The sequence below is a fragment of the Hyla sarda genome, chromosome 8 (genome assembly GCF_029499605.1).
Source record: "Hyla sarda isolate aHylSar1 chromosome 8, aHylSar1.hap1, whole genome shotgun sequence".
Lineage (NCBI taxonomy): Eukaryota > Metazoa > Chordata > Amphibia > Anura > Hylidae > Hyla > Hyla sarda.
In genome coordinates, this window is record NC_079196.1 from 22,802,264 (window position 1) to 22,811,185 (window position 8,922).

Consider the following 8,922-nt stretch of genomic DNA (forward strand, 5'->3'; position numbering starts at 1 on the left):
TTGCAGTAGCTGGTGGTCCACAGTTTGGAGACCACCGCTATAGTGAATACACAGAATTTTTTGTCAAGTGGTTTTGCTCGTAAAACTGGGGCTTTTAGTGTTATGACCGCATCATCGGCCATTACTAGTGAAAGTGATTTACAACAAGTTCCCCATAATGAATGGCAGAGCTTTTAAAGGGACGGCAGTGGATGGAACCTATTAGAGAGACAGGATCCTGATTGATGTCCTCATTACTGTGGACGGACGCATCCATTCACTTATACCTGTCAGCGTCAAACGCAAAGATTTATAGATTTATCCTCATTTCTCCTGTAGCTGTTACAAAGGAACGAATATCTGTTATATTCTAATATTTAATCATAGGGAGAATTAGTTTTATAAAAAAACAAAATATATTTGAATTAAAAGGAAATGTGTTGGAGAAATTCAGCCCAAAAACTTAAAGACATTTTCCAAAATTGCATGACGTTGAACCTGAGCTTGGACCCAAGATGGTGGTCATGGTACTTTATTGACAGTTTGAGCTTTATTGGTATCAGTTGTCGATTGTACATTTTTTTTATTTTTATAATTTTCCAAGAAATTTAAAAAACATTGGGTTCAATTTTAGCAAAAGAACAGAAAAAAAAAATTCAGATGTGGACGAAATTGTTTTTTAAAGACAGAAAAACCCACAATTTTCCCTGAAATAACTTGAAATTTACAAAATTAATAAATAAATATTTACTGAAAACTAATGGATGAAATTCTGATGTTGCATTTGAATTATGGTTTTAATAAGATCATTTAAAAATCAAAAAACTAAATGAACCTGTCCTGAAAAAAAAAAAATTATAATTAACCTGTCCTGAAAAGAAAAAAAAGAAGTCCCCAAATGTAAAATTTTGTTGCACAACCTTTTGGGGGCAGTCGCTGCAATCTGGCGATTTCTGTAAGACTTCTGCACTTGTCTCCAGGTATCTTGGCCCACTCCTCATAAGATCCTGCTCCAGATGTCTCAGGTGTGAAGGTGTCTTCTCCAGACTGCAGGTATCTTGGCCCACTCCTCATAAGATCCTGCTCCAGCTGTCTCAGGTGTGAAGGTGTCTTCTCCAGACTGCAGGTATCTTGGCCCACTCCTCATAAGATCCTGCTCCAGCTGTCTCAGGTGTGAAGTTGTCTTCTCCAGACTGCAGGTATCTTGGCCCACTCCTCATAAGATCCTGCTCCAGCTGTCTCAGGTGTGAAGGTGTCTTCTCCAGACTGCAGGTATCTTGGCCCACTCCTCATAAGATCCTGCTCCAGCTGTCTCAGGTGTGAAGGTGTCTTCTCCAGACTGCAGGTATCTTGGCTCACTCCTCATAAGATCCTGCTCCAGCTGTCTCAGGTGTGAAGGTGTCTCCTCCAGACTGCAGGTATCTTGGCCCACTCCTCATAAGATCCTGCTCCAGCTGTCTCAGGTGTGAAGGTGTCTCCTCCAGACTGCAGGTATCTTGGCCCACTCCTCATAAGATCCTGCTCCAGCTGTCTCAGGTGTGAAGGTGTCTTCTCCAGACTGCAGGTATTTTGGCCCACTCTCCATAAGATCCTGCTCCAGCTGTCTCAGGTGTGAAGGTGTCTTCTCCAGACTGCAGGTATCTTGGCCCACTCCTCATAAGATCCTGCTCCAGCTGTCTCAGGTGTGAAGGTGTCTTCTCCAGACTGCAGGTATCTTGGCCCACTCCTCATAAGATCCTGCTCCAGCTGTCTCAGGTGTGAAGGTGTCTTCTTCAGACTGCAGGTATCTTGGCCCACTCCTCATAAGATCCTGCTCCAGCTGTCTCAGGTGTGAAGGTGTCTTCTCCAGACTGTAGGTATGTTGGCCCACTCCTCATAAGATCCTGCTCCAGATGTCTCAGGTGTGAAGGTGTCTTCTCCAGACTGCAGGTATCTTGGCCCACTCCTCATAAGATCCTGCTCCAGCTGTCTCAGGTGTGAAGGTGTCTTCTCCAGACTGCAGGTATCTTGGCCCACTCCTCATAAGATCCTGCTCCAGCTGTCTCAGGTGTGAAGGTGTCTCCTCCAGACTGCAGGTATCTTGGCCCATTCCTCATAAGATCCTGCTCCAGCTGTCTCAGGTGTGAAGGTGTCTTCTCCAGACTGCAGGTATTTTGGCCCACTCTCCATAAGATCCTGCTCCAGCTGTCTCAGGTGTGAAGGTGTCTTCTCCAGACTGCAGGTATCTTGGCCCACTCCTCATAAGATCCTGCTCCAGCTGTCTCAGGTGTGAAGGTGTCTTCTCCAGACTGCAGGTATCTTGGCCCACTCCTCATAAGATCCTGCTCCAGCTGTCTCAGGTGTGAAGGTGTCTTCTTCAGACTGCAGGTATCTTGGCCCACTCCTCATAAGATCCTGCTCCAGCTGTCTCAGGTGTGAAGGTGTCTTCTCCAGACTGTAGGTATGTTGGCCCACTCCTCATAAGATCCTGCTCCAGATGTCTCAGGTGTGAAGGTGTCTTCTCCAGACTGCAGGTATCTTGGCCCACTCCTCATAAGATCCTGCTCCAGCTGTCTCAGGTGTGAAGGTGTCTTCTCCAGACTGCAGGTATCTTGGCCCACTCCTCATAAGATCCTGCTCCAGCTGTCTCAGGTGTGAAGGTGTCTTCTCCAGACTGCAGGTATCTTGGCCCACTCTCCATAAGATCCTGCTCCAGCTGTCTCAGGTGTGAAGGTGTCTTCTCCAGACTGCAGGTATCTTGGCCCACTCCTCATAAGATCCTGCTCCAGCTGTCTCAGGTGTGAAGGTGTCTTCTCCGGACTGCAGGTATCTTGGCCCACTCCTCATAAGATCCTGCTCCAGCTGTCTCAGGTGTGAAGGTGTCTTCTTCAGACTGCAGGTATCTTGGCCCACTCCTCATAAGATCCTGCTCCAGCTGTCTCAGGTGTGAAGGTGTCTCCTCCGGACTTCAGGTATCTTGGCCGACTCTTCATAAGATCCTGCTCCAGCAGTCTCAGGTGTGAAGGTGTCTTCTCCAGACTGTAGGTATCTTGGCCCACTCCTCAAAAGATCCTGCTCCAGCTGTCTCAGGTGTGAAGGTGTCTCCTCCGGACTTCAGGTATCTTGGCCGACTCTTCATAAGATCCTGCTCCAGCTGTCTCAGGTGTGAACGTGTCTCCTGCAGACTTCAGGTATCTTGACCCACTCTTCATAAGATCCTGCTCCAGCAGTCTCAGGTGTGAAGGTGTCTTCTCCAGACTGTAGGTTCCAGCTACTTCCACAGATGTTCTATACTATCTGATCAGGGCTCATAGAAGTCACATCACAATGTTCTGCTCTTAGCCATTCTTGGGTGTTTTTTGCTGTGTTTTTGGTGGTTATTATCTTGTTGAATGACCCATGGAGACCTAAGCTTCCTGACACTGGGCATCACATTTCGCTCCAGATTGCCTTCATAGTCTCGAGATTTCATTGTACCCCGTATAGATTCAAGACACCTATTGAAAGCAGCACCAAAACATACTTGAGCCTCCTCCATGTTTTACAGTAGGTACAGTGTTCTTTGTAGGCTTAATTTTTGCATCTGTGAACATAGAGTGGATGTGACTTTCCCAAAAGCTTCAGTTTTGTCTCATCGGTCCAAAGGACAAGCCACAAAGCTTCTGGGAGGAAGTCCTTTCAACAGATGAAACGACGCTAGAGCTTCTTGGAAACAAGTCACATCAGCTCTATGTTCGAAGATACAAAAATGGAGCCTACAAAGAAAAGAAGACTGTCTTATACACTGCTCAAAAAAATAAAGGGAACACTAAGATAACACATCCTAGATCTGAATGAATGAACAAATCGTAAGAAATACTTTCGTCTTTACATAGTTGAATGAGCTGACAACAAAATCACACAAAAATGATCAATGGAAATCAAATTTATCAACCCATGGAGGTCTGGATATGGAGTCACACTCAAAATCATAGTGGAAAACCCCACTACAGGCTGATCCAACTTTATGTAATGTCCTTAATACAAGTCCCAATGAGGCTCAGTAGTGTGTGTGACCTCCACGTGCCCGTATGACCTCCCCACAATGACTGGGCATGCTCCTGATGAGGTGGCTCATGGTCTCCTGAGGGATGTCCTCCCAGGCCTGGACTAAAGCATCCGCCAACTCCTGGACAGTCTGTGGTGGATGGAGTGAGACATGATGTCCCAGATGTGCTCAATCGGATTCAGGTCTGGGAAACGGGCGGGCCAGTCCATAGCATAAATGCCTTCCTCTTGCAGGAACTGCTGACACACTCCAGCCACATGAGGTCTACCATTGTCTTGTATTAGGAGGAACCCAGGGCACCAACCGCACCAGCATATGGTCTCACAAGGGGTCTGAGGATCTCATCTCGGTACCTAATGGCAGTCAGGCTACCTCTGGCAAGCACATGGAGGGCTGTGCTGTCCCCAAAAGAAATCCCACCCCACACTATTGCTGTCCCACCACCAAACCGGTCATGCTGGAGGATGTTTCAGGCAGCAGAACATTCTCCACTGCATCTCCAGATTCTGTCACGTCTGTCACATGTGCTCAAAGTGAACCTGCTTTCATCTGTGAAGAACACAGGGCGCCAGTGGCAAATGTAAGCACAACCCCCACCTGTGGACGTCGGGCCCTCATATCACCCTCATGGAGTCTGTTTCTGACCGTTTGAGTGGACACATGCACATTTGTGGCCTGCTGGAGGTCATTTTGCAGGGCTCTGACACAAAGGCAGATGTAGCGGTTCTGCTGCTGGGTTGTTTCCCTCCTACGGCCTCCTCCATGTCTCCTGATGTACTGGCCTGTCTCCTGGTAGCGCCTCCATGCTCTGGACACTACACTGACAGACGCAGCAAACCTTCTTGCCACAGCTCGCGTTGATGTGCCATCCTGGATGAGCTGCACTACCTGAGCCACTTGTGTGGGTTGTAGACTCCGTCTCATGCCACCACTAGAGTGAAAGCACCGCCAGCATTCAAAAGTGACCAAAACATCAGCCAGGAAGCATAGGAACTGAGAAGTGGCCTGTGGTCACCACCTGCAGAACCACTCCTTTATTGGGGGTGTCTTGCTAATTGCCTATAATTTCCACCTGTTGTCTGTTCCATTTGCACAACAGCATGTGAAATTGATTGTCAATCAGTGTTCTTCCTGAGTGGACAGTGGGATCTCACAGAAGTGTCATTGACTTGGAGTTACATTGTGCTGTTTAAGTGTTCCCTTTATTCCCTTTTTTGAGTGTTCCCTTTATTTTTTGGAGCAGTGTATTTCATTCTTGTTTTTTGCCAACACAGAATGTATCCAGCAATGTCTCCCCTGTCTCCAGTGGACCCATGATTCCACCTCACACATACATGCTCTGGAAAATGTTATAGGAAACCTATTAAACTCTAAGACTTTATAGACTATGAGAGAAAAACAGAACCTGGGAACCCAGAGAAGCGAAAAGAAAACATGCAAACTCCTTACAGATGTTGCCCCTGGTTCGCTTCCAACTCAGGACTCCTGGAGTCATCTTTTTCCTGTAATATTCCTGCTATGGGTATTTCTCTAAATGGTTAATCTGAATTATCTTTGTGTCCAGATGTGAACATCACTGATCTCTCTTGTAGGTTCCTATATACAATCTGCTCATCTAAACTATTGGGCCCATACATGTGCAATCCATCGACCACCACTGATAGTGTATTGTCCCCATACAATGGTATGTAGGTGCAGGGCGGCACCCATAGGAGTCCATCGTACCTCTGTAAGCCTCTGATTTAGCATGAAGACATTGCCAGGTTATACAGGTATCTTTGGGAATCTCCTAGAAGTATTACCTCCATATTACATTACCAATAGGAGGAATGTTATCGCGCTCATAATAGAAAGAGAATTGTAGAGGCTCCATGTGTCGCCATAGAAGCTTGGTGCAGATGACCTTACAGATTTTTCTATGTTTTGGACCCCTGTCTGGAATCCACAGGAGAAGTCTCAGTAACCTTATATAATTCTCATGGAGATCTCATCATCTGTACAGAAACTACTGAGCAGATTACAGTAAAACAGAAGAACATCCACATACAGTGAAGAGTTTACAAATAGAAATTGACATTTGGTGAGAAGTTTTAAGTATCTATCTATCTATCTATCTAATATCTATCTATCTATCTCATATCTATCTATCTAATATCTATCTATCTAATATCTATCTAGCTCATATCTATCTATCTCATATCTATCTATCTCATATCTATCTCATATCTATCTATCTAATATCTATCTATCTAATATCTATCTATCTCATATCTATCTATCTATCCATCTCATATCTATCTATCTATCTATCTATCTCATATCTATCTATTTATCTATCTATCTAATATCTATCTATCTAATATCTATCTATCTATCTCATATCTATCTATCTATCTATCTATCTATCTAATATCTTTCTATCTCATATCTATCCATCTATCTAGATACAATAGAAGGCAACTGCAGCACACCAACTTAAAGTGAAGGAAAGTGATTTATTCCTGAAAATACAGGCACCCATTTACTTCCACTCTGACCTGGGAGTGCTGCTCTACAATTCTTATCCATCTATCTATCTATCTATCTATCTATCTATCTCATATCTATCTATCTATCTATCTATCTATCTATCTCATATCCATCTATCTATCACATATATATCTATCTCATATCTATCTCTCATATCTATCTAATATCTATCTCATATCTATCTATCAATCTATTTACCTATCTCATATCTATCTATCTATCTATCTAATATCTATGTATTTCATAGCTATCTATCTATCTATCCATCCATCCATTCATCTCATATCTATCTCATATCTATCTATCTCATATCTATCTATCTCATATCTATCTATCTATCTATCTAATATCTATTGATCTATCTATCAATCTATTTATCTATCTCATATCTATCTCATATCTATCTATCTGATATCTATTGATCTATCTATCAATCTATTTATCTATCTCATATCTATCTATCTATCTCATATTTATCTATCTATCTCATATCTATCTATCTCATATCAATCTATCTCACATCTATCTATCTCATATCTATCTATCTATCTATCTCATATGAATCTATCTCATATCTATCTATCTCATATCTATCTATCTATCTATCTATCTCATATCTATCTATCTCATATCTATCAATCTATCTCATATCTATCTATCTATCTATCCATCTATCTATCTATCTATCTATCTATCTATCTATCTAGCAACAGAAGAATGCAGCAGCACACTGCCAGCACAAGGATATAGGTGAACCATGAATATGCAGTTAAAACATGGAGAGCTATACAGCTATGGTGTAATAGATGCAAATGTGAAACTATGAGATAGTGAGGCACTTAGCTCGCAAATTTGTCTCCGCCGGCGGTCAAATAGCTTGGACCGTCCCACCGCGATAAGGTGGCCTCATTGGGACGGACCCTATCTATCTATCTATCTCATATCTATCCATCTATCTATCTATCTATCTATCTATCTCATATCTATCTATCTCATATCTATCTATCTATCTAATATCTATCTATCTCATATCTATCCATCTATCTATCTATCTATCTCATATCTATCTATCTCATATCTATCTATCTATCTAATATCTATCTATCTATTTCATATCTATCTATCTGTCTGTCATCTTCCATCTATTTATCAATTGTTTATTATAAATATTTTATTATTTCCTTGAATTTTCCTCAAACGCTCTTTTTTTCTTAACAGTTTTCTGTAAATAATTTGACTGTAATTAAAAAAAATAATGAAGAGATGTGATCCCCGGCTCCAGGGGACAGTATGGAGGATTTCTTACACCTAAGGTGTCAAAAATGTCAGCTCTGCCCATCACACTGAAAATACAGACAGCAAAGCCAACTGGCTCCCCCCTACTCCTACCCCCAGCAGACACACAATGACTCCACTACTTGGTTGTGGCAACATATCAACAAATCCAATTGACTCCAATGTAATCATGTCATCCAAAATTGTGTGATAACAAAATAAAAATAAAAAAAAGTGAAAAACTCTTGAATATTTTTTGGTATAATAATATTGTGTTACCCTCACTGATGCCTTTCTCTGTAAACATTCATGGTTCAAACCAGAGAGATATTAAACAAAGGAAGAAGCATTAATCTGGTGGGATTGATCTGACTCTGCAGATGGTGCTGCGGGACGGATACGAGTTCCTTCTCTTTTTCTATGGGATCAGGTGGGGTGTAGGAGCTTTAATTCCAACCTTGTCAGGGTTTAATACTTGTCGACTGATCTGGTTATCTCTATGGAGCTTCATCCATCTTATCTTATTAATGAATATTTGTATTTTTTTTTATTATTTTCTTAATTTTTTCATGCTTCCTTCTTTGTTTACTATTTTTTTTGCATTTTTCCTGTAATATATATATATATATATATATATATATATATATATATATATATTTTTTTTTTTACCTTGTTAGCCCCCAGACTGCATCATCTCATTTTTCTCTTCCCCCCCCCCCCTTTGCTGTCACATTGAGGTCCCCCTGGCATGAGCTCACCCGCCATATTTATCAATTAGGACAATCTGTTCCATTTTAATATAGATGATTTTCCTCAATAAATCTGTTTCCTGGCCCCAGACGATGCTGATTTATGATCTTCCCTTTCACTTACAAACACAAGATAAGACGCTCGACAAGGAATAGGGTTCAATGACAACACGTTGATGTAGAAAACAGTAACAAAGTATCAAAAAACATAAAAGCGAAAAGTATAAAAAAAGAGATGATTCATGTGAGAAGAGGAATTCCGAGTGAAAGGGGGAAAAAAACAATATCAAGAGAATAATTTGTTCTCATATTAGAGCAGATGAAAATTTTTAACCAAAAGAAAAAAATATATATAAAGCTTCT

General features: G+C 41.8%; 1 long non-coding RNA gene across 6 annotated transcripts in view; it reads left to right on the forward strand.

Moving 5' to 3' along the window:
* Positions 1–8,039, forward strand: part of LOC130284404 (uncharacterized) — a 101,914-nt gene extending 93,875 nt beyond the window's left edge. For all 6 annotated transcript variants that reach the window (XR_008847013.1, XR_008847017.1, XR_008847015.1 and 3 more), the window contains one exon: positions 7,754–8,039. This is a non-coding gene — a long non-coding RNA (uncharacterized LOC130284404). The remainder of the gene's footprint in view (positions 1–7,753) is intronic.
* Positions 8,040–8,922: the final 883 nt, after the last annotated feature.